The sequence below is a fragment of the Pseudorca crassidens genome, chromosome 16 (assembly GCF_039906515.1).
Source record: "Pseudorca crassidens isolate mPseCra1 chromosome 16, mPseCra1.hap1, whole genome shotgun sequence".
In the NCBI taxonomy this organism is placed as follows: Eukaryota; Metazoa; Chordata; class Mammalia; order Artiodactyla; family Delphinidae; genus Pseudorca; species Pseudorca crassidens.
The window spans coordinates 55,406,926-55,431,633 of NC_090311.1; the positions used below are offsets into that span (position 1 = coordinate 55,406,926).

At 46.7% G+C, this 24,708-nt stretch overlaps 1 long non-coding RNA gene across 1 annotated transcript; it reads left to right on the forward strand.

Moving 5' to 3' along the window:
* Positions 1 to 11,274: 11,274 nt before the first annotated feature.
* Positions 11,275 to 22,947, forward strand: LOC137208527 (uncharacterized). The gene is made up of 4 exons (XR_010935654.1): positions 11,275 to 12,062; positions 14,095 to 14,289; positions 16,320 to 16,600; positions 22,366 to 22,947. It is a non-coding gene; the product is annotated as an uncharacterized lncRNA (long non-coding RNA).
* The last annotated feature ends 1,761 nt before the right edge of the window (positions 22,948 to 24,708 follow it).

The window sequence follows — 24,708 nt, forward strand, 5'->3', positions numbered from 1 at the left end:
CCTGGACTGAGTTCATGTCCTCTCTGGTCCTCAGTGTTTGTCAGTGAGGAGGCTGGGCCAGACCACCCCTAAGGGTCCATCCAGCGAAACAGTCTGCAGAGATGCAGAGGGCAGAGAAAAAAAGGAGGAGAGCAAGGTTAGTGATGACGGGGGAAGATGGGGACCTGGTCCAAGATCTGACTCCCTAAGGGACCCAAATCCCACTAATCCTCTTCAGCAATGATTCTCAGCCCCAAGGAGAGTGTGGTCCTTAGTGGCAGTGACTCAAAATCACTGAGGGCCTTTTGCAAACGAGCACACTCTCCGCCACTCAATGGTAGGGATGCTCCTTCTTGGGGGGTCAGCCACAGGTATCACAAACAATAAAGGTGGACTCCAGCCCCAGGCTCTGTGAAATCCTGGAAGGACCCTTAAATCTAATCGAAAACCTTACTGAACACCTTGCCTGCCCAAACCTAGGTCTGGTGACCATTGTTCACTGTTTGCAATGTTATTAATATTCACAAAATGCCCCGCAATCCTCCCCACCCACAATTTCATCTTCCTTCCCTTTGCAATGTTTCCCATCTCCTGCCCTTCTCCCCGACCCAAGGCAAGGAAAAATTTAACGAGCACCCACTGTGCGCCAGGCACTGTGTTAAGTGCGCATCGTCTCTTTGAAGGGCTCTGTGAGGCTGTGTCATCATCATCACAGTAATCTGAGACACAGGAAGTTTAAGTAGCTGGTCTGAGGTCACACTTAAGGAGTGGCAGAGCCCAGATGCAAAGCCAGGGCTGTGAGACTCTACTGGAGAGATTTCTTTTGGTTTTTACTGTCCCTTGTGTTGATCTGACATCGCTAGTGTTCTGCTTCTGACTTAAGGTTGGTGGTGATGTCTTCCCCAGGAGACTGGGCGGTCCACATTTTGTTCCTCTTGCGCTTGCCCTTCTGCCTAATAAAGCTGGGGGAGCCCAAACATCCCCAAGAGAACCACAGGCAAGTCAACTGCTTGTAGCCTCCACCTTTGGCTCAGGGCCAGCCCCTCCCAGGCACAGCAGGACTCAGACGTTGGGATGAAGGAGACTGAGAACAGTGGGTGGAAATGGACGTGTTTCTTCCTGTTGGCATCGTTCCCTGGGTGTGGGGAGGACTGAGGAGGAAAGGTAGGAGAGGAAGGAGTGTGTCCTCCGAGCATCAGACTAGCTCAGCGAGCTTGTCTGTGTCTTCTCCAGGCCCATAATGATGGCCCTGTACTGTCAGACAAGAGAGAGGCCCAGCGACACCCAGGGAGCAGGTGTTCCTGGGGCCATGGAGTCCTTACCTTCCTTTTGGGGAGCCTTCCTATCTTGATCAAGACTCGCTCTCCCTGTCTTTTAGGAAGGGAGTGATAACCCATTCACGACACAGAACAAGTGGTAGTCAATGCCTAACAGCTCGCTGCTCCCCAGGGGTGCGGAGGGGCAAGGGGGAGTTGCATTTCAACTCTAAAGTTAAGGGAATGGCCTCCACGGGTGGAATATCAAGTGTCAGTGAGTGGCTTGGGGGAGCGTTATCCTGCGGCTGAACGCTCTTGCTGCTGATGTTCTCAAAATATGTTTATTTAGGGCTTCCCTGGTGGCACAGTGGTTGAGAGTCCGCCTGCCGATGCAGGGGACGCGGGTTCGTGCCCTGGTCCGGGAAGGTCCCACATGCCGCAGAGCGGCTGGGCCCGTGAGCCATGGCTGCTGAGCCTGCGCGTCCGGAACCTGTGCTCTGCAACGGGAGAGGCCAAAACAGTGAGAGGCCCGTGTACCACAAAAAAAAAAAAAAAAAAAAAAATGTGTGTGTGTGTGTGTGTGTGTGTGTTTATTTAGCTTTTAGGTTTAATTTACAAATGCCTACCTTCAGGCCCATACTCAATGGATTCTCACCAGACTCTCCCAATCTCCTTGATCACTGACTTCTGGTATCCCTGTGCTCTGGAAACCCCTCCCTGGCTCCTCCACGGGTGTCTCCATTAGCGAGTAAGATCCCCATCCAAATCTCCATTGTTGGGGGCTTGGTTCTGGGGGCCACCCAGTCCGAGATCCCAGGCCCAACAGGGACAGAGGGGTGTGACTTGGGGAGACCACGACCACTGCCCTTTTCTGATGTCAGCCCCAAAGCCTTGGTTTCATCCCTAGTATGTTGTCTGTAGTATGGACCACACCTCCAGGTCATCAGAACACCTTCTGCTTGGCAATCCACACAGGCAGTGTGCTCCAGTGGAAAGAGCACTGAACTCAGAGTAAGGAAACCTGGGTTTGAGTCTCATCCCTGTCCACCATCTTTCTATCATGTGACCTTGAGCAAGTTCTTACACATTTTGGGCTCTCAATTTCTGCTCTTGACCCACTTTGAGAGAATCAAAGGAGATAATAAAAGTAAAAGTACTTTCAAACTGAATAGGGCTTATGTTGGCTAGGATGCTTTCACTGACCAAGTAAAAGAAAGCAAAATTCAAACTGGCTTACATAATAAAGGAGATATATTGGCTCCTATAATTGGGAAGTCCAAAGACTGGGCGGGTGTTGGCACCATGGCTTCTCTGTGCTTCTCTCAGCTCTGTCCTCCCCCTGGTGCTGGCTTCATCCCGAGGCTCGGACTGAGGTGGCTGCAGGAAGCCTTGTTCTCACTACAGCCACAGATAAAGAGATCCTTGAGGAGGGAGAAGTTTCCCCAAGTCATCCACCACCTGCCCTTGTAGATCCCAGGTCTGAATGGGGTCATGTGCCTGTCATGGTCTCTGGGGAGGCCCCCCAGCAAGTAGCACTCCTTATCTCCATCTGAGTCATTCAAATTTTGATATATAAAACAAAAGAGTGGGACTTCCCTGGTGGCGCAGTGGTTAAGAATCCGCCTGCCAATGCAGGGGACATGGGTTCGAGCCCTGGCCCAGGAAGATCCCACATGCTGCGGAGCAGCTAAGTGCATGCGCCACAACTACTGAGCCTGCGCTTAGAGCCCGTGAGCCACAACTATTGAGCATATGTGCCACAACTACTGAAGCCCACACGCCTAGAGCCCTGCTCTGTAATGAGAAGCCAATGCAATGAGAAACCCGAGCACTGCAATGAAGAGTAGCCCCTGCTCGACATAACTAGAAAAAGCCCGCGCGCAACAATGAAGTCCCAACACAGCCATAAATAAATAAACAAATAAATAAAATAAATCATCCTTCTTAAAAAAAAAGAACAAACAAAAAAACCAAAAGAGTAAAATGCTACCTTTAGTCCTGTATTCTTGGAGGCTATAACCTAGTGTAAGGGCATAGCGGACCTGCTTCCGGAAAGCTGCTGTGCCCTTCCCTGGGATTCCCAGGTCATGGCTGAAGCTCCAGTAGCCATATTGTGGCCTTGAGGGTAGAAGCCACCTTCCAAGGATGGCAGAACAGAAGGACTGAAGGAGCCTGAGCCTCTGATCATTTCAAGGAACTGCCACACCAGCTTGAGCTGTCTGTCTCTGACTTCTTTTATGTAGAAGAATAAAACATTAGTCTATTTAAGCCACTGGGCTTAAAAAACTACGTACCCCTGGGCACATTTTTAAGTTGACATCCAGAATTTTTGATACGTTTAAATAGTTGCAAAGGATGTAATTCTGACTTATTGAAACTGTTAACATTCTAAAACTGTCACATCACTTTAAAATGTATTTAAAGACATTAAATTTCATAGTAATCTGATATCATCATCTATTTAAAAATACATGAACAAACTCTATGTATCTTACAGAATTTCTTTCTAACATTTTTTATGCTTGAAAGTCTTATAGATTACATCTTGTGTCTCTGCAATAAAATTAAACACACACACGAATTAAAATATTTTTTATTTCTTGTGATCATATATCTCCAAAGATTGAATATGTGACCTGGATTGAGCCATATTATAAATTTTTAAATTAATTAATTTATGGATGCATTGGGTCTTCATTGCTTCGCGCGGGCTTTCTCTAGCTGCGGCGAGCGGGGGGCTACTCATCGTTGCGGTGCGTGGGCTTCTCATTGCGGTGGCTTCTCTTGTTGCAGAGCACGGACTCTAGGCATGCGGGCTTCAGTAGTTGTTATTACAATTTTAATGAATATACAATTGAGCAAAACAATATTAGTGGGACTTCCCTGGTGGCACAGTGGTTAAGAATCCGCCTGCCGACGCAAGGGACACGGGTTTGATCCCTGGTCTGGGAAGCTCCCACATGCTGTGGAGCAACTAAGCCCGCGCGCCACACTACTGAGCTTGCGTGCCTCAACTAGAGAGCCTGTGTGCCACAAACTACAGAGCCCATGCGCCCTGAAGCCTGCACGCCACAACCAGAGAAAACCCGCACACCACAACTAGAGAGAAGCCCACGTGTTGCAAGAAAGATCCCGCATGCCTCAACAAAAATCCCACGTGCCGCAAGTAAGACCTGATGCAGCCAAAAGTAAATAAGTTATATAAATAAATAATAAATAAATCTTAAAAAAAAGAGGTAAGCACTAGGAAGCTTTGCTCACATAAGCAAGTAAACAGGAATGGACATATTTTATTATAAAGTTGTCATATATATAATTCTTTGAACTTTTTATGAGTTACATGCTTAAAAATCACTTGATATATCATCAAAAACCATTTTTAACATTATGTCAGCTAATAGTTTGACTAAGTCCTCAAGTTTTGTTGAAAGCGAAGAATTAGGAATCATTGATTTGCAAAGGATTTGCAACCCAATCATTAGAGTAATTCATGTTCTCAATTCCTGGGAATTATATCAAAAAGGCTATGTACCAAGACCTATGAAATGACTATAAATTACCGTCTCATTCCTTTACAGAGGGACATTTGTTTAAACTGATATTCACAAAAAGAGCTGGGAAATATCCAAACATAAATTTCAGTTTACCTTTATCATCATAATATTTTTGATGAAATGCTTTTGTCTCAGTGAAAGCTTTAAACATATTTTCATCTAAACCTTGGAAAAGGTTCATCAGATATCCTAGGTGGCAAAGCTAGTTCTCACTGCCAAACCAATTAACCAAGTCAAGTTTACTTATTTTGAAATATGACACACATTCAGAGAAGTTCACTACATAAAACTTTATGGGTCAATAAACAGCAAACACACGTAATTATTGCTCTTTGCCATCATCCTGGAAGCCCACTTCATGCTTCTTCCGACTTACACTGCCCTCCCTTTGTCCTAGTGGATTCCACTATCCTGACTTTATGGTAACCATGCTTTTCTTTTTTATAATTATTCCATGTACATACTCACCCTTGAACAATACAGTATTGCTTAATTCTGATTTTTTATAAATAGAACCTTACTGTATGTTTTTTAAAAATGTGTGTCTTAACATTATGTTTGAGAAATTCATGCATATAATTATATGCAATGGTGGTCTGCTACATTTTCATTTTGGTATAGTTGTCCATTGTACGAAGTTATCACAATATATTTATCCATTCTGCTGTTAATGAACATTTGAGTAATTTCCATTTGGGGATTACAAGAATCATGTTTCTATGAATAGGCATTTTGTTCCACCTAGGAATAGAATTGCTGAGTTCTAGCGTATGCCTATCTTCAATTACAGTATGTAGTGCCAACCTGTTTTCCAAAGTGGTCGCACCAGAATTATACCCCTGCTCTCATTATGAGAGTTCCTGTTGCTTCACATCCTCACCCACACTTGGATTCATCAGTTCAAGCCGTACACATTCGTACATTTTTGTATCTCTTGTATATTTGTCATTCTTCGTACTTTTGCACTTCTTGTACATTCTGTTGGGTATATAGTGATGTCGCACAGTGATTTTAATTTGCATCTCTCTGATATTGAATGGGGCTGAGCTCCTGTGAATTTCTTGTTCAAGACTCTTGCCATTTTTCTACTGGAATGTTTGTTTCTTGCCGTTTTGTAGGAGTTCTTTTTGTATTTTGGATATGATCCCATCATCAGTTGTATGTGTTGCAAAGATCTTCTCCCTCTCGGTGGTTTGCCTTTCCAACTTTTTTTTTTTTTTTTTTTTTTTTGCGGTACGCGGCCCTCTCACTGTTGTGGCCTCTTCCATTGCGGAGCAGAGGCTCCGGACGCACAGGCTCAGCGGCCATGGCTCACGGGCCCAGCCGCTCCGCGGCACGTGGGATCTTCCCGGACCGGGGCACGAACCTGTGTCCCCTGAATCGGCAGGCGGACTCTCAATCATTGTGCCACTAGGGAAGCCCCTTTCCAACTTTTAAATGGTTGTTTTTGGTGAAAATGTTCTTAATTTAACGGGGTCTGAATAGCGATCTTTCCCTTATTTGTTACTGCTTTTCGTGTCCCGATAAGGAAATTTTCTCCTACACTGGATCCATGAAGACAGTCTCCCATATTATCTTCTAGAAGCTTTATTGTTTTCTTTTACATTCAGGTATAGAATACACCTGGAGTTGATTTTTGTATGAGGTGTGAAGTAAGTGTTGTTTAACAACCCCCTCCTGTACAGATATCCAATATTCCAGTTTTATTTATCAAAATATTGTCCCTTTCCCACTCTTTTATAGAGCCACATTTGTTAAATTGTGTGTGTGTGTCTCTGTGTGTATGTGTGTGTGTGTGTGTGCACATTGCAAGGTATATGGATTCTCTGTTCTATTCTTTGGATCTATTTGTTCAAACCTGTGTCAAAACACTGTTTTAATTACGGTGCTTTTATAACAAATCTTGATGTTAAGTAGAGTGTGTTCCCCCAACTTCTTCTTGAACACCTTGGCTATTGTGTTAATTTAGGTTCTCCAAGAAGGTATTAAAAATTAATAAATAACTTTTATTAAGGGAAATGTTTATATGAGAGAAAATAGGGAGGGAGCTTGCTAAGGCTAGGAGAACTGTCAGACTATGACACAAGTCTGATTCCAAGTAAAGCGAAGAGAAGATTGGCAGGAATCTTTCTAGGCTACTGTGCAGTCAAAGAAAGTCTTGACCAGATTATTGGGGATTCCTAGAGCCAAAGGTGTGCCTTAGAAGGGTCCTGTGTCTCCCAAGAATAGGTCTGCTTTGTTATCCCTGAATGCATTCACTGATTGGCTGGGACAAGCCCACGAGAGGTGTGGCCTCAGCACAGACTTGGTGATGAATCTCCAAACAGTAGCTGGGGCCTTTGGTCAATTACTCTCCCTATAGTTGGAGGTCTCTAAGATACAGTCATGACTAATACAGTCTACCCTTGTGGTGGGCAGATCTACTTCTCCAGCTGGGTTTAGAAAAGAGCTCCTATAAGTTTCCCTATTAAGATTTGATCAAGATTACATTAAATCTGTGGATCAGTTTGGGAAGAATTATCTTTCAAATCTAGGTCTCCCAATTCATGAACCTGGTATACAGCTTTGTTGATTTGCATCTTCTTATATTTATCTTCGTAGTGTTTCGTCGTGTTCTGCAAGGTCTTTTAGTTTGTTAGATTAATTCCTAGATATTTGATTTTTTCCCCTATTTGTTGCTAGTATATACAAATGCAATTGATTCTTGTATATTGATCTTTTATTGAGCAACTTTGCTAACAACTCATTATTAATTCTGACCATTTATTTGCACATTATTTTGGATTTTCTCTGTATACAATCAAATAATCTGTTCCTGTTTTTTTTTATCTCTTCTCTTTTAATCATTATGCCTCTTATTTCTTCTTCTTGCCTTATTGCACTGGCTACTTCCTGTACAGTGTTGAATAGAAATGGACATATTTGTCTTGTTCCGAATCTCAAAAGGCCAACTTTCCACATTTTACTAGTAAATTACATTATGTTGTATACTTTTTGTTTACTTCCCCAGATTCATTCTCCACACTTTTCCCTCTGCATTGTGCCCTGGGAGGCAACTTACAGAGAATCAATGGTCTCCATTGCCCTTTTGCTTTAGATTGGTTGTGGCCAATCTAAAGACACTGATGTGAGATAGGGTAGGGAGGGAGGAGAACTGAATTGTGGTATTTATACCCCATACCACCTCACTTCCATGTCATGTAGATTAGGTGTGTCCTACCAAAGGCCACAGCTTATATCATGTAGCCTTCTCCCTACAGCCACTTTTTCCATTTTATTTATTTATTTATTTTTGCGATACGTGGGCCTCTCACTGTTGTGGCCTCTCCCGTTGCGGAGCACAGGCTCCAGACGCGCAGGCTCAGCGGCCATGGCTCACGGGCCCAGCCGCTCCGCGGCATGTGGGATCTTTCCGGACCGGGGCACGAACCCGTGTCCCCTGAATCGGCAGGTGGACTCTCAACCACTGTGCCACCAGGGAAGCCCCCACTTTTTCCATTTTATAGTAATTGCTCTGTTCTCTTCCCTCTTCAGGTCCTTTCACCCATTTACTAGCCCGGGATGATACATTATCCATTGTTAGTTTGTTTAAATTCTATGCCACCTATGTAAACAGTTACTGTATAAAACACTCTTCAGGACTTCCCTGACGGTCCAGTGGTTAAGATTCTGTGTTTCTGCTGCAGGGTACATGGGTTCAGTCCCTGGTCGGGGAACTGAGATCCTGCATGCCTAGAGGTGTGACCAAAAAAAAAAAAAAAAAAAAAACACCAACTCTTCAAGTCACCCCATCCAAGGGTGCCGTTTGCTTTCTGCTGGGTGTCCAGAGCAATTGAAGTTTACTGTACATTGTTATGTAGGTTGCCTTTATCAGATAAGGGAGTTTCCTTCTATTTCTTTTTGGTTGAGGTTTTTTTTTATAATGTGTGAATCAATGTTGGATCTTCTCAAATGCTTCTTGTGACTCTATTGAGATGATAGCAAGATTTTTATCCTTTTTTTTCTTAATGTAGTATATGGCACAATATTAAATCATCTTCGTATTCTCAGAATAAACTCAATGTGGTCATGGTATATTATCCTTTTTATATACTGTTGAAATTAACTTGCTAATATTTTATTAATGAATGTTGCATTAATATAATATTCAATCTCAAGAACAAGATTTGGCCTGTAGTTTTCCTTTCTCATACTGTTTTTTGGTCAGTTTTGATATCAGTATTTTATAGGCCTCATAATATGAGTTAGATCATGTTTCTTTTTTTCTAATATCTGGAAAAATGTGTAAAGATCAGTGTTATTTCTTTCTTTTTAAAAATTTTTATTTTGTTGTTGTTTATTTATTGGCCATGCCATGCAGCTTGTGGGATCTTTTTTTTTTTTTTTGTGGTACGCGGGCCTCTCACTGTTGTGGCCTCTCCCGTTGCGGAGCACAGGCTCCGGACGCGCAGGCTCAGCGGCCATGGCTCACGGGCCCAGCCGCTCCGCGGCATGTGGGATCTTCCCGGACCGGGGCACGAACCCGTGTCCCCTGCATCAGCAGGCGGACTCCCAACCACTGCGCCACCAGGGAAGCCCAGCTTGTGGGATCTTAGTTCCCTGATCAGGGATGGAACCTGGGCCCTCGGCAGTGAAAGCGCGGAGTCGTAACCACTGGACCACCAGGGAATTCCCCAGCATTATTTCTTTTTAAATCGTTAGTTAAACTCTACGTGGAAGGCAAATGAACCAGAAAACTAAACAGTTCAAATTTATTTGCACTTAATAACATAGCCTCAGATAAATAAGTTAAAAATTGACAAAAAGGGAAAAAATGACAAAGACATTACTGTATTTCTCTAATAGATATGGACTTTTAAAGAAAAGCATAGCTGTGAAATCATCATACCCAGCTATACTAACACTAGTTCCTTATTGTCATCTACTACCTTGTCCAATTTAAGCTAATTGTGGTTTGTCTTGGTTTTATCATCATCTGCCTGAACTTTTCACTTGGTTGTTGAACTAAGTAAGAAGGGGCTACAGTGGGTGCAAACGACCCCTAAGGCTCCATCTTAATACCAGTTGCCTAAATTGGCTAAGGTTACCCTTCACATGCTGGTCTCAGCCCCTTTTCTTGCCTCTAGACCCTTCACGTGAGTGACACTCCCCCGCAAATGACAACTCTCCTCAGACATAGTAATTCTCACCTGGGGAAGACAGGCACAGCCCAGCAGGGGTGGGGGAGGAAGAGGACCGGGGAGGATCAGCGGATCTCTCTGCTAGAGACGGGGACCTCCCTCCACCCCCGCCCCACCCCTGGGAAATCACTGCTCGACGCAGCCTTTCCCAGAGTGTGGACTGAGTGACACAGGTGGTACACAAGATGGTTCTAGATGGGACACAGGCATGGCCCTGATAATAGCGTCTCACAGCGCGAGACAGTTATTCCCCTTTCCACTCTCCTCAGTACTTCTGAACACAGTAAGAAGAAAGTCTCATTTGGTGTTTATAAGTTTTCAAAACTGCTCTAACCTTTGTTCATCTCTGTCTCTGGCAAAGAGAAAACTGGGCTTCAGGCAGGCAGTGTCTGGTTAATAATATTTAATAAATTGTTTGATTTTCTTTGTGCTTGTTTTTCCAGTTATCTCCTAAGTAGCAGCTAACACCAACTTACAAGCATTGTTGTGAATTGATCCTCACCAACAACCCTATGAGAGAGGTTCTAGGCCCCCATTTTTCAGTTACAGAAACTGCAGTTCGGAGAATTTTAGTAAATACCCAGAGAGTCACAGGGAGGAAAGGGCCGAGCTTGAATTCAATCCAGAACCCATGTTCTTAGCAGCTACTCCATACCATCTCCTTTGGGACAGTGATGCTGTTCCCTTTAAAAACTCTTCAAGTTAAAGTGAACCAATTTAAATATTAATTCTTAAGTAAAGAGTTAAAAAGTACTAGTTGAATAGGGCAAAAATTGAGACAGAAGTCCTGGGAAGATCCAAGTTTGGAAAACACCAGCTTAGCCCAGGCTCCACCATCCTGTCCCAAGGGCTACAAGTCTCTGGCTCTGGTCTGGGTCACAGCCAGGACTCAGTGCAGAGCTGGCTGGGCTGCAGGGAGAAAGCAGGGGCCCATTCTGGTCCCCATTTAAAAGCTGTTGCAGGGTAGCCCCTCCTGGATATGGGCTGACATATCCTTTTATCTCTTTTGTATTTTTCACCATGAAATTGAATAATATGATGGGATATGATGTGACACTATGTGATAATATAATACAATAACATAAACCAGGGCTTTTCCTAGCAAACCTAGCCTAATGGTGATTGTGAGACTGAATGAGTTAATACATGTCAAGCATTTAGAACAGGGCCTGGCACTACATATGTGCACTTAGAAGGATGTTTGGCGGGAGGATGAGAATGGGCTGAGGGCTGGGGACTAGGGGCTCTCTGGGTCCCAGAGGAAGCAAATCCTTAATGAGCTCCTACCGGTGGCAGCTCCACAGTTGATCTGTCTGATGTGTTTCAGGACTTGCTTGGTTTCAGGTGGTTGCACAGACCTGCAAGGGCCAGCTGGGGAAATGCCGAAACAGTCTGCCCTGGCGCCTGAAGAAGCAGCGTCTGATGGGGCTGCCACGCACCACCAGAGGCAGGATTCCACCTCCAGAGGAGTGGAACATGAATGGGTTCCTGTATCAACATTCATCAGATGCCTATCCTGTGTTGAGAGCTGCACTAAGCTGGCTGCCCAATCAAGGAGTATGTGTCGTTTCTAGAGATGGGTACCATCCGGCAGAAGTGGTCTCTTAAAGCTGGAAGAGGGACTTCCCTGGTGGCACAGTGGTTAAGAATCTGCCTGGCAATGCAGGGTTCAATCCCTGGTCCGGGAAGATCCCACATGGCGCAGAGCAACTAAGCCCGTGCGCCACAACTACTAAGCCTGGGCTCTAGAGCTGCGCGCCACAACTATTGAGCCCATGAGCCACAACTACTGAGCCCGTGAGCTACAACTACTGAGCCCACGTGCCACAACTACTGAAGCCCGTGCACCTAGAGCCTGTGCTCCGCAACAAGAGAAGCCACTGCGATGAAAAGCCCACGCACCGTGACGAAGAGTAGCCCCCGCTCGCCGCAACTAGAGAAAGCCCGCGTGCAGCAACGAAGACCCAACACAACCAAAAATAAAAAGGAAATTAAAAAAAAAAAAAGGCAGGAAGAGATGGATTCTTCTATACCTCTGAATGAGTCAGCCTAAGACCAAGAGGACGGAATTAGGCAGGAGCCCAGGCTGCCCAGTAAGACCAGGTGCTGGGAGGTGGGATGTGTTTCCATTCACCTGCTGGGCCCTTATCTTCTGCAGAGCTCTGCAGGGTGCCCACAGACCTGCCAGTGGTTCAAGAGCAAGGCCTTGCATAGAATGAACATAGGCATGGCACTTACTAGTTATCTGACTCTGCACAAATCATTTATCCCTCTGGGCCTCAGCTTCCCCATCTGTAAAATGCAGTTTGTTATAGTACCTCCCTTCCAGGGTGGCTGTGTGGACCAAATTAGATAAGGCAGGAAGTGCCTGGCACTGAGCAGGTGATCAGTCAGTGACAGAGTCATCTGTTATCAGATCACTGCTATCAGCAGTGTCATCTCCGCTGTACTGAGGGCAGCTGGGCTCTAGAGCTTATTGGACAGGTTACCCCAGGACACAGGCTGCTAAAGGACAGAGCCCTTTTCAAGCCCCAGTGCCCCCTACACTAGGTACTATGTTCCAGGGATGAGGTGATGTCCAGCCTAGGGGTCCTCTGAACTGACCACAAAATGAGACAAAGAAGTTCAGGACCCAGAGGGTAGCCTGGGACCCCTGTATGCTCAGATAGACAAGGATTTGTTTTGTTTTATGTCACCCCTATGGACAAAAATGTGGCCAAAGCATTCATTTGGGCGTGGGCAGGGGATTAGTAAACTGATGAAGAGGGACTTTGCACCTTCGTGGCTAAAGGTAATCATATAGGTTTTAAATGAGATGTTCCTTGAATTTCCATATGTGTGTTAGATGCACAGAGGCTCAGGAAAGTCTTTTATAGGGTGAGACCTACACTGACGGTTCAGCATGAGGCTCTGGAATCGCACTGCCTGGGTTCAAATCCTGGCTCCACCACCTACGAGCCAAGCTGGGTGGCTTTCTGGCAGGCGTCAGCCTCCTCGTGTGTAAGACGGTGATGATAGCGGCGTCTGTTTCACAAGCCTCTTCAATCCAGACGAGGCTTAATTGAGGCTGTGCTGTATAATGCGCTCAGCACAGGGGCTGGCAAACAGGAGCTGCTCTATAACGATCGCTATGACCATATTTAAGACACAGAGTCTCACTTAAACTCATAAGGTATTATCTTTGCAGGCCACATATCAACAACTCGTTCTCTCCGGTTGTGGACGTGACTGATAGCTCAGTCTGGAGCCCTGGTGTCTAAGCTCCTAGATGCCTATTACCTTCTAGAACCCAGCCCCTGCCTCTGTGTGTCTTTATATCCCCCAGTCTCTACCCCCTCCCATCCTGCCCCAGGCCCAGTGCTTAGCACAGTGGGGGTCTCCATAATGCCTGCTCTCTAGAGCAGAGTGTGCCATCCATCAACTGGGGGAGGTGTCCCAGAGGACCAGCACAGTGACAATGCCTGAGTCTGGGGCCAAGGAAAATGAAGCCAAGGAGGACCCTGTCAGACACCTGGCTGTGACTTCAGCAGTGCCCTTTGCTGATTAAAAGTGGTGCTTTCAGGGAACTTACCAGGCACATCCCATAATTGATGGCATGCGAATAGCACACAGGAAGACTTAATACAGCTGACATGGGTAGGTCATTCAGTCCCTTCTGACTCAATTCTCATCTCAAAAAAATAAGAATAAAAAATACCCGCCCCTTTAAGGTTTTGTAAAGACTCTCTCTCTGTCTCTCTCTCTCTCTGTCTCTCTCTGTTTCTCTCTCTGTCTCTGTTTCTCTCTCTCTCTCTGTCTCTGTTTCTCTCTGTCTCTCTCTCTCTGTCTCTCTCTGTCTTTGTTTCTTTCTCTCTATCTCTCTCTCTCTGTCTCTCTCTGTTTCTCTCTCTGTCTCTGTCTCTGTTTCTCTCTGTCTCTCTCTGTCTCTCTCTGTTTCTCTCTCTGTCTCTGTTTCTCTCTGTCTCTGTTTTTCTCTCTCTCTCTCTCTGTTTCTCTCTCTCTCTCTGTCTCTCTCTGTTTCTCTGTCTCTCTCTCTGTCTCTCTGTCTCTCTCTGTCTGTCTCTCATGCACGCACGTGTGCACACGGTTTACTAGCGATGAATTTTCCATCTTCCATCCTGACAGGCTGGTGGGAAGATAGGAGAGCCCAGAAGTCCCTTTTCCCTATGTTAATTAGATCCTGTAAAGCTCCCCTCTTGACCGCAGCCTCCAGAAAGAAGGGGTCGGCATGCTGCTTGCTGGGCGAAAGGAGATGGCTCATTAAGTATGGTGGTGATGATCCTAGTGATGTCAGGAACGTGGGAGATTCATGAGCTAAAGGTAATCCCTCTCTAAGGGCAGACACCTCAGAGGCAAATGCAGAACGCAGCTCAGGTGCTTGCTGTGAGAAAGAAGGGCCTGCTCATGACTCCATCCTCCCACTCCTGTGGGGTCTGGACAGCTCTAGCTCGGCTCTGATTCGTCAGGACTCTGCTGTCTTCTGGGCTTCTGGCCCTAGCCAAACTCCAGTTTCTAGCCTTGTCATTTACAGAGCTGTGTCACAGGGACTTCCCTGGTGGCGCAGTGGATAAGACTCTGCGCTCTCAATGCAGGGGGCCTGGGTTTGATCCCTGGTCAGGGAACTAGATCCCACATGCATGCCTCAACTAAGGAGCCTGCGAGTTGCCAGGATGGAATGAAAGACTCTCTGTGTGAAACCGCGTTTACATGTTTAAAGTGTCAGAATGGACTGGAATATTGTCATTGTTAGACCAGAGTTTGTCCCCTTCAGAAAGAAGTTTGTCCTCTCGAAGTTGGGCCTTCAGCATCTCTGGCATCTTGCGGAGACTCCCGGAGCTTTTCCATCTTCCAGATCTGTCCTTACCCCCAGCTCTAAGGCTTTTCTCTCCCTCTGCGATGTGAGGGAAGTGAAACTACACCTCAGAATGGGGAGATTCAGAACTTTCTGCCCTTGGTCGTCTCGCTGCTCTGTGTGACCTTGGGTGAGTCCCTTACCCATTCTGTCCAAAAACACCTTTGTCTCTGATGTGAAGGTCGCCCTGCCCTGCCGGCCACAGGGCTGGGAGGATCTGGGAGAGCCTATGTGTCACAGAACCTGATTCAGTCACCGGATGTCAGGAGCTCTGCAGCCACAGTGACTGACGACAGCACAGACGCAGAACAATTTCCTTCACTGAGAATGTTCTGTTGGACAGCACTGCTTCCGAGTTTAATATTTGTTTACAGTTATTATTCTTTTGAGTTAAAACTTGCATACATTGAATCTTATCACTCCAGAACGTTCCCTCGTGTCCCATCCCAGTTACTCCACCCCCAACCCCAGAGGTAACTGCTGTTTTTTTTTAAAAATTAATTTTGTTTTTGGCTGCATTGGGTTTTCATTGCTGTGCGTGGGCTTTCTCTAGTTGCAGCAAGCAGGGGCTACTCTTTGTTGCGGTGCGTGGACTTCTCATTGCAGTGGCTTGTGTTGTTGCGGAGCACAGGTTCTAGGCACGCAGGCTTCAGTAGTTGTGACTCGCGGGCTCTAGAGCGCAAGCTCAGTAGTTGTGGTGCATGGGCTTAGTTGCTCCGTGGCATATGGGATCTTCCTGGATCAGGGCTCGAACCTGTGTCCCCTGCATTGGCAGGCGGATTCTTAACCACTGCGCCACCAGGGATGCCCTCAATTCTCTTTTTCTTTCTAAAGTTTTTCAGTTTAATTGGATATATAATCATATCATCTGCATATCATATTATATCTGCTTCCTCCTTTCTCATATATGTGCCTCTTATTTTTCTCCTTATGTAAGTGCACTGGCTTGTACTTCTGGGACGACGTTCAACAATGATGTTGTTGGCAAGAATCTGCCAACCAATAGGAGGGGGTCTTTCGTCCTCCCTTGGCTGCCATCAGACTCTCTCAGGGGAAGGGAGTTGGCAGTGGGAGGCGTCTGCGGACAGGCAGTTCTGCTGCAAAGGCCCTCCCTGACCACGCCCTACACACCAGTAACCCCACCCTCCTCAGCTCCCTAAGCCCCACCTGCTCCACCCCTCATAGCCCTGCTCGCATGGCATAGGACATATTCACTGTGTCTCTCCTCCAAGAGAATGGAGGCTCTTCCAGGGCAGAAACAGGTCCTTTGTTTTCCTCCAGCCTAGTGCCCTGCCTGTCACATAGGAAGCACATAATCTGTACGTGGAAGGCAGATAGCCTTAGGCTGTCTCCTGTAAAAAAAAGTCCTTCCAAACAACCACCCCTCCCATTTTTTACAGCCCTTTCTGGTAACAAAGCCCTTTCATATACATTATCTTGCTTTAGCCTCTCACTGAAAACCCTGCCAATTTTTCCTTCTTAATTCTCTTTTTTGCAGATATGGAAAAAGAGGCTCAGAGAAGTTAAGCGACTGGCTCAAGGTTGCTCAGCCAATACATGGCAGAGCAGGATCCTGTCATAGCCTTCTGGTTCTTTCCATTGAGCTGTTCTGCTGCTTAGTTGACCGTCCCTTGGGAAGCAGCTCTGGAGATCTTCCGTCTTGATAATGAAACGTGACTTTTAAAAAAGCTGTCAGCACAGGGGGAAGAAGGGAGTGAGTGAGGGAAGTTGTGCCCCCCCGCCAGAAGTTGCTGCTGATTTTGCCCCTGCCAGCAAAGGGTAGGTTGTGTGGGTGTCTGGGAATGTGGGGTAGGGCTGGGGGTGGTGAGGCTGGTGGGTGAGAGGGGTGGCAGCCTGGGCAGTTCTCAACTCATTACCCAGATGAGCTGCCATGTCTTGGAGCCCGGAGAGCGATGCTACGTTGGCCCCTTGGGTTGGTGGTTCTATGGAGGGTAATGCAGACCTCTGGGTGCTGGCCACCAGCCCACCCTGCACACACAGTCCTGTTCTAGCCCCGCTGGGATGGCGCAGAGGAGAGAGGAAGTGCACCCAGTTCTTACTCTCAGGGGCCCATGTTCTGAAGAGAGAGAAATAACGTAGCGCCTACTATGTGCCCGGCCAGAGGCGGGCCACCTCACCTCCACCACATTTCACTTAGTCCTCGCCGCAAATCAGGAGTGAGCTGTAAGGATGTCCATGAACAGAGTCTCAGGGAGTGAGGGTTACAAGTTCCCCCCACACACCAGTGTCAGAGCTGGAATTCCAGCCCTGGGTCTGCAGCGCCCGTGCTCTTTCGTGTCACCTTGCTGAGTTCGCTAATGCAGACAGAGAAATCCACGGTGGCAGCGCTGGGTCCCACCGGGGGACGGAATCAGGGAGGTTTGTCCGGAAGGCGAACTGGAGGAGCATGCATGGCCTTGGGGAAAGGCAGAAAGGAGGCTGCAGCAGGCTCTGAGCAGGATGGGTAAACAGTTTGGTCTGGCAGGAAAGGAGAGCTGAGAGGGATTAAGCCCAGGCTCTGTGTTAGAGGGTGATTTCTGAGTCAGCAATCCTGAAGGCCACGTTCCCTGAATGCCGACCTTGGCAAAATGGTTAATTAGCTACTTTTTCATCCCCTTCCTGGGCCCAGACTGGCTTCGGATCCCATGAGGCCTTTGTCCTGCCCCGGTGCTGACTTGGAGACAGCGCTGCTGGTGGCTTTTTCCTTCCCTGGCCTGGTACAAGGCCTCCTGGTGTCATTGACTCCCCTCTAACCGCGCAAAGTAGAGCAGCGATCCCGAGTGGTGGCCCGCCTTTGGGCGACTCGATTTCACTATCAGGATGGAAAATCTTCAGGCGTTATTATTTTCCAAAGGGCTGGCCACCTCCCGCCCCCATCTCCATTAGTGGCTCCCTAAACGCCATCCAATATCCTGGTGAAGATTGCTTTGAAACCAAATCTGGTGTCCCCCCGCCTCGCCTTAATCCCTGTAAGCCTCCTGCCCATCGCTGAGAGCTGACCCAGCACTGGCCCCCTGCGGCTAGATCCTAAAATGACTTGGCTTGGGAGGTGGGGCAGAATGAAAGTGGAGGCTCACACTTATGGGATGAACAAAGAGGGATGAAATCTGAGGCTACTGCCCTTAGGGATTTGGCTCTCCTTAAGCTGTACGGAACAAGTGATCCCCAACTATGGACGCCCTCAGCAAGCATGAAGAGCACCCCGTCAAGGGTGAAACTGATACAGAAGAGTCCTGCCGAATTGGAAGATGGGGTTCTAAGCTATAAAACAAGATTGCAGGAGCCAGTTCCCCTTAAGCTTTCCTGAGGGCAAGGGCCTCATTAGCTTCCTAGCCCCTGTCCGTTTTACCCCCAACTCTTTAATCTACCCCAGAGAACGAGGACACCAGAGTAGCGCCATGGAGACCTGTCGCGTTTCTCATCAAGATTTACACACGCGTCCTCCTCTCTCTCTCTCATCCCTTCTCTTTCCCTCTGCTCACAGAAGACCATCCTCCCTGCTTCTACCCCCTGCCTGACCCATTCCTCTAGGCTAAACCCAATGTCTACTTCTCCCCTAGGTCTCCCCCAATGCACTCTCCCTTCTGTTCTCAGAACGCCAGGGACATTTGGAATATGATTTTACCCTCCTGCTCTCCTGCTGCTGCCACTCTTTTTGCTCCTTGTTCTGTGGGCACTGAGCATTTCTCTCTAACTCAATTACAAACTCCATGAGGACGTGTGTTCTCCTTCTCTGTTATCCCCCTGTGCCTACGTCAGGCTTGGCACTTGATTGAGAATTTTGAACACTTGATTGAGAATACTTGGTACACTGAATACTTGATTGAGAATTTTGGTTTCCTATCTCAAGAAATCATTCCTAGTTGCTTAAAAAAAACAAACAAACCCAAAGAAGGCGAAATAGAAGGAATGTAATCAGGAAGCGTTTAGATATTTTTCACAAGATGTTCTAAGAGTGCCTGCCTCTGTGTACGTGTGGGCGTGCTTGCCCTCAAAGATATACGTGCGGTTCTCTGGATCCAAGGCAAAATTAGGCTCATTAAGAAGACGCTTGCTGACCACCTGCCTACGGATGCACCCTCACAGTCCTGAAACTGTCCTCGCTTGAGATGCTTTTCTTTGCATGTGTAACAAGCTCACAGTAACGACAGGGGGCTGAGGCTGGAATGCGTAATGAGCTGAGGATTAAGAAATGATGTGATAGCATCTCGCAGATTGTAATGAACGCAGGGCCTCTATTATGTCCTATCAGAGCCTAGTCTTCTTGCTGACAAGTAATTCCCCCAAATAATCACTTGTCTTTCAACATCGTGATGCGAGGACTAATTGTGAAGAACTGTCGCCTAGAAAGGCTACTGGAGCAATTTAGGGGCAATTACATGGTGCCCATGGCTGCTGGGCACAATTACCTGGACTTGAATATGTGGTGAGTGAGACCAAGCAAGTGGAATGAGGCCTTGGCCAGGCATTAAGATGGCATCTTCCCAAAGCTGCTGGCTTCCTAGTGGGTTTTCTCAGAATTAACGTGATGCCCTAGAGTAGAAGAATCAGGCTCTCATCAGGAGGATTTGAAAGGACTTGAATCATTTTTTTTTCTTAGATGATAGTAGTCTGTAGAAAAATTAGAAAATATAGATAAACAACAAAACCACTACCAACATCTTGGTTAGTGTACTCATCATCATCACTAGTACCACCACCACCATCATCTTCATTGTCATCAAAGTTGTTACCATTTTAAAAAAAAAAAGGGCTTCCCTGGTGGCGCAGTGGTTGAGAGTCCGCCTGCCGATGCAGGGGACACACAGGTTCATGCCCCGGTCCGGGAAGATCCCAAATGCCGCGGAGCGGCTAGGCCCGTGAGCCATGGCCGCTGAGCCTGCGCGTCCGGAGCCTGTGCTCCGCAACGGGAGAGGCCACAACGGTGAGAGGCCCGCGAACCGCAAAAAAAAAAAAAAATTAAAGTTGTTACCATTTAAGAGCTTATACTCCATTCCACATACTTTGTGTGGCACCTTAAATATGCTATCTCTAGATCTAACAATAATCTTACAAGGTGGGTAGTTACAGTCCCATTTTATAGATGGGAAAACTGAGACTCACACCTGTCCCCGCTCACACAGAGCAATAGCTATTAGAGGTGAAATTTCAGTTCAGGTCTCTGTGTCTAAAATTTGTGTTGGCATGCTTGTTTTTGTCCTCATCTTTAAGGTGGGATAAGGACCGTTTCTCTTCTAAGTAGTTGTGAGAGTTGAAGAAGATGCTGAATGTGGAAGCTTTGCAAACTGTAAAGTCTTGAATAGATTCAGGGCTTCTTAGGCAGTGCCTGGCATCCATCCAGGTACCATACCCAGCTGCCGAGTAAATAAGCAATATTCACTGAATGTGTTTAATTGGGTCTCACTGAGAAGCTGAGCATGGGAAGGTCTGTGCAGTGTTCTTCTGGGTAAGGGGAAGGAAGGGAGAGGAGAAAAGCTAAGTCCATGGCATGGACATCGTGAGTTGAGAGGAAAGAGAAGGACTCAACCAACTGGAGTGGCAATTGCTGGGCAGTGGGAGTACCCTGATCATGCCTGAGTCACCCCCACGAAGTATTTATTCAACATCAAGGGACTGTGCTTACTAAGCCACTGTGGCCTCAAAACAGTTCCCTAGTTCCTCTTCCAACCAGATTCTCAACTTCTTATATAAAAATTCTAGAGCCACCGTGGGTGCTGGGGAACAGGAGGGCTGTAAGTCTGAAGTGTGGCGTGAGCACAGTTAAGGGTCTAAGTGTGAGAGAGCCAAACTGGAAGTGATGTTCTCTCTGCTTCTGTGTCTGCTTTCCTCACTGCCTCTCTCGCCTTCCTTTCATTCTGCCTCTTGACTTAGGAAGTATGTGGAATTCAAAAGCTTTTTCCCTCTCGTGTGTGTATGAGTGTTGGAATCAGGAATTGGTTCTAGTATTGAAAGGCAGAGGTAAAGAGGCCCCGATATCCTAAATGTCTACCTAGTACGCCAGCCAGGTGACCCGCCAGGCTTGGACGCTGAGCTCTGCTCCCATGTTGGAGATCCTGATGGCAACTTGAGAAATTAATTGAAGTTCTGTTAGGCAACTCTCTGCCAGGGCACCTCTCCAGCCTCCTGTGGCTTCTGCATTTGTCTTGGAAGATCACCAAACCAGGAGTGGAGTTTGACCAAAAGTAGGTGGAGTTGACTCATAAGGGCTAACTCAGGCAGTCACTACCATCCAAAACAGAAAAGAGAAGGTGGATGGGGAGAAAAATTAGGCAGAATCAATAAAGGTGGTACATTGCTGGGAAGCACTTACGGTCACAGCCTGGGGAGGGCAAGGCTGGCTCTGTGCAGCAACGCCTATCCTCCACCCGGGGCCACGGAACCAGAACTTGACCTCCACGTCCATCCACTGTGTAGGAGAATCCTCCAGGCCCCAGTGCCGAGCCACCTGGATCTGTCCCGGCATGCACAAGTAACCCAGCTGGTGATGTCATGGGGACTGTTCACACCAACCAGGTGTCTTGCAACTGGCTGCACGACCCTGTGGTTAGTGAACTGGGAGAAGCAGGGAGCCGCTGATGGCTATTCTGCTCACAGGTGTTCGGTGACACCCTTAGAGGAGACACCAGTGGCCATGAACTTTCTTGGTGCTGTGTTCTGTGTGTCAAAGAGCACTTCTGCCTTCATTCTTGAAATTGTTGCTGGGCTTAATAGAGAAGGGAGTGTTTGTGGGCATTTGCTCTAGGGAGGTTTTTAGAAGAGTGATGTGAGGAGGGAGGATAATGGATGGAGGAGGTTTTCTCCATGGGAAGGAATGAATGAAGGTTTAGGAAATTAAGCTGCTGAGTTGCAGTAGTGAACACATACTTGGATAATTTGAGCTGCAGAATCACATGGGACAAAAAAAAAAAAATGTGTGTAGACATATAATCTAATTGGAGTTCAGCGCCAGGGATCTGCCAACCTGTTAACCACTGTTGATTGGTAGATCTTAATGCTGGTGCTGTGATGTGCCCACAGGTCGTGGAGGCTGCAGGGGTTTCCAGGGGAAGGAGGAAAGCTGTACTCAGTGTCTCCTCCCTGCTCTGTGGCACTTTGTTCCAATACTCTGTCCCGTCCTGCAAACAGGTTATCACAGGAGAGAGAGGTCTCTTCTGGTCAAAGTGGGACTTGGCCCCTGGAACGTGAAATTCAAAGTTATCATACCCCAGCTTAATTCTCCACCTAAAGATAGAGAGGGTGGCTCGCTAATATCCCACTTAGATGGGCTCACATGAGGTGAACCTCAGAAGTAGCACACTTAAATAACAGAATCTCCGGGGATTCGGCCGTGGAACACTATCAAGCCCTGGTCCAGGGCTGACCAGCCAAGAGTCCAGCGTTGGTACCCTCATGGGTCTCCACTCTGGAGTGAGACGTCAGGAACCATTTCTTTGAGCCTCTGACCCAGGGAGTCCCTCACTTTTCATCCTGTTCCCTCAGCCTTTGTGTCCATCAAGCTCTACCTGTTCCTCAGCTGTGTTCCATCTCTATGTTTCACGGGACAGGAACCACTCTCTCCTTGCCTCCGTTCTTCCAATCTGTCAAAACACTTGATGAGGCTCTAGAAACCGAGTTTTATGAAGGATGTGTGCAGAATGATGGCACGTTCCAACTGGAGAAGAGGAGATGCCAGAAAGAACCATCATCACTCTCTTCAACCCACTGGTAGGTGGTGTGTATACCTGGAAGGGTAGTCAGATTTTGTGTGGCTCAAGAGGTAGAACTAAGATCCGTGGGTGGGAGCTGGAGGGGGACAGGTTCCAGGTCAGAATAAGGAAGTTAGCAGCTACAATAGATAGGAGCTGAGCCATGGTTCAAGCAGCTGCTACTGGAGGAAGCTTGTCCATGATTTACATTATCATCGTCTTCATCATCTGTATCATCATCACCGTTTACTGAGCACGTACTGGGCGCCAGACCCTCTGCTAAGCACTTCACCTGCATGGTCTCAGTTAGCGTCCCTTCTATGTACTGTCACCTCCTTTTCTCTCCCTATCCCCTAACCCCTCTGGCTTGTAGTTTTGGAGAGGTTTGAAGATTGGAACAAGGAATCTGGACAAGGCTGGAGAGTCTGGGGAGAGGTTGGTCCTGGTAGGGAGGTGCTTACAGAACTGTAGGGCTTAGGAAACAAAGTATTTGCCTGTTGCAAAACTAGATTCACCCTTCTGTATCTGATAACCAGGCCTTGCCCTTAGTGGAGTGAGCAGATAAATGTGTCCTTGGCCTCAGCCTTCCCTTTCTGATCCTCTTAGCTGCACATGCCATGAGATACACCATCATCACTCCCCTTTCCAGCATCCTGCACCCCAACCTGCATGGCAAGCTGCACATAGAAATGAGTTACGCACCAGTTTATGTGTAAGTTTAAGATTATGGTTTCCTCTTCCAGGGCAGTTTTTTTCTGCCAAGCTGATTTCTCATAATATGATGAAAATCTCTGTTCCGTTATTACTGAAAGAATGTTATGGTTCTGAGAGCAAATGGGAGTATTTCAGGGGGCTTGGCAGGGGGCTTGGTTCCCTTCAAACCATGCTACATGGATAAGTGCCAGGACAGGATAAGGATGGATAGAAGGAGGAATGGGGCGTTATCGTTTAATGGGTACAGAGCTTCAGTGTGTGATGATGAACGAATTCTGGAGATGGACAGTAGTGTTGGTTGCATGACATTTTGAATGTACTTAATGCCACTGAATTGTACATTTACAATGGTTAAAATGGTAAAAGTACAGAAACCCATGGAAACATGGGGTGGGTAGCTAGCAGAAGAGACAGTGAAAGTGTTCAAAGGGATTGTTTCTTTGTAAAAATCTTGTCCATTGCGGGAGGAGGTGCAAAATGGCACAGTCCTGATGGGGAGCAATTGGCAACATGGATCAGAATCACAGATGCTCGTGCCCTTTGATCTCATTGCTATTTATTCTATCTGTTCTAAGAGCGTGCCTGCTCTTGTACAAAATGACAATGGACGAGGGTCTTCACTGTAGCAGTGTCGGGAGTAATGGAAGGCTGGCCTTGGGAACAGCCCACGTGTCCACCCAGAAGGGGCTGGTTAAAGAAACTTGGATAGAGTCACACCATGGAATACAGTTTAGTTGTAGGATCTGTCCATAGTAAAGATTAATCGTAAGGTAAAAACATCAAAGAATAGAATAGTGTAAATAGAATGCTACCTTTGTGTAAGAGAAGGGAAAATATCTGAATACATGCATATTGTGTGTGCATAAAGGAACACTGGAGGGAATTCCCCAGCGGTCCAGTGGTTGGGACTGCGCTTTCACTGCCGAAGGCCCGGGTTTAAAAGACAAAACAAAACAAAACAAAACAAAAAAAGGAACACTGGAGGATACATAAGAAGCTAAAGAAAGTGGTTGCCTGAAGGAGCAGCAGTGAGGAAGGGAGTGGGCAGACAGACACAGGTGGGCACTAGACTCTCATTGTGTATTTGTATATTGTTTTGAATTTTTAATTGCATGAATAAATTACCTAGTTTTCCTAAAAAAAGGATGATTAGGAAGGCCCTTTGCAAACTCTAAAACACTCTACAGATATAAGAAGTTAATATGAGAAAATAATTATGATAATAATGCTTTAACAGCTACTATTTCTAGGTGCTGTGCTAAATACTTTATGATCTTCTTTGTTCCTTACGCAATGTTCTTCATTTTTATAGATGGGAAACTGGCCATCAGAGGAGTTAATTAGATTGTCCAAGGCCACACTTTTAGAAAGGTGCAGAGCTGGGATTTGAACCCAGATCTGTCTGCTGCCACACGTGGCTCTTGACGGTGCCATACTTCCCATCATGCCATTGCCCCATGGTAGATTTTCTTACACGAGAGCTTTCTT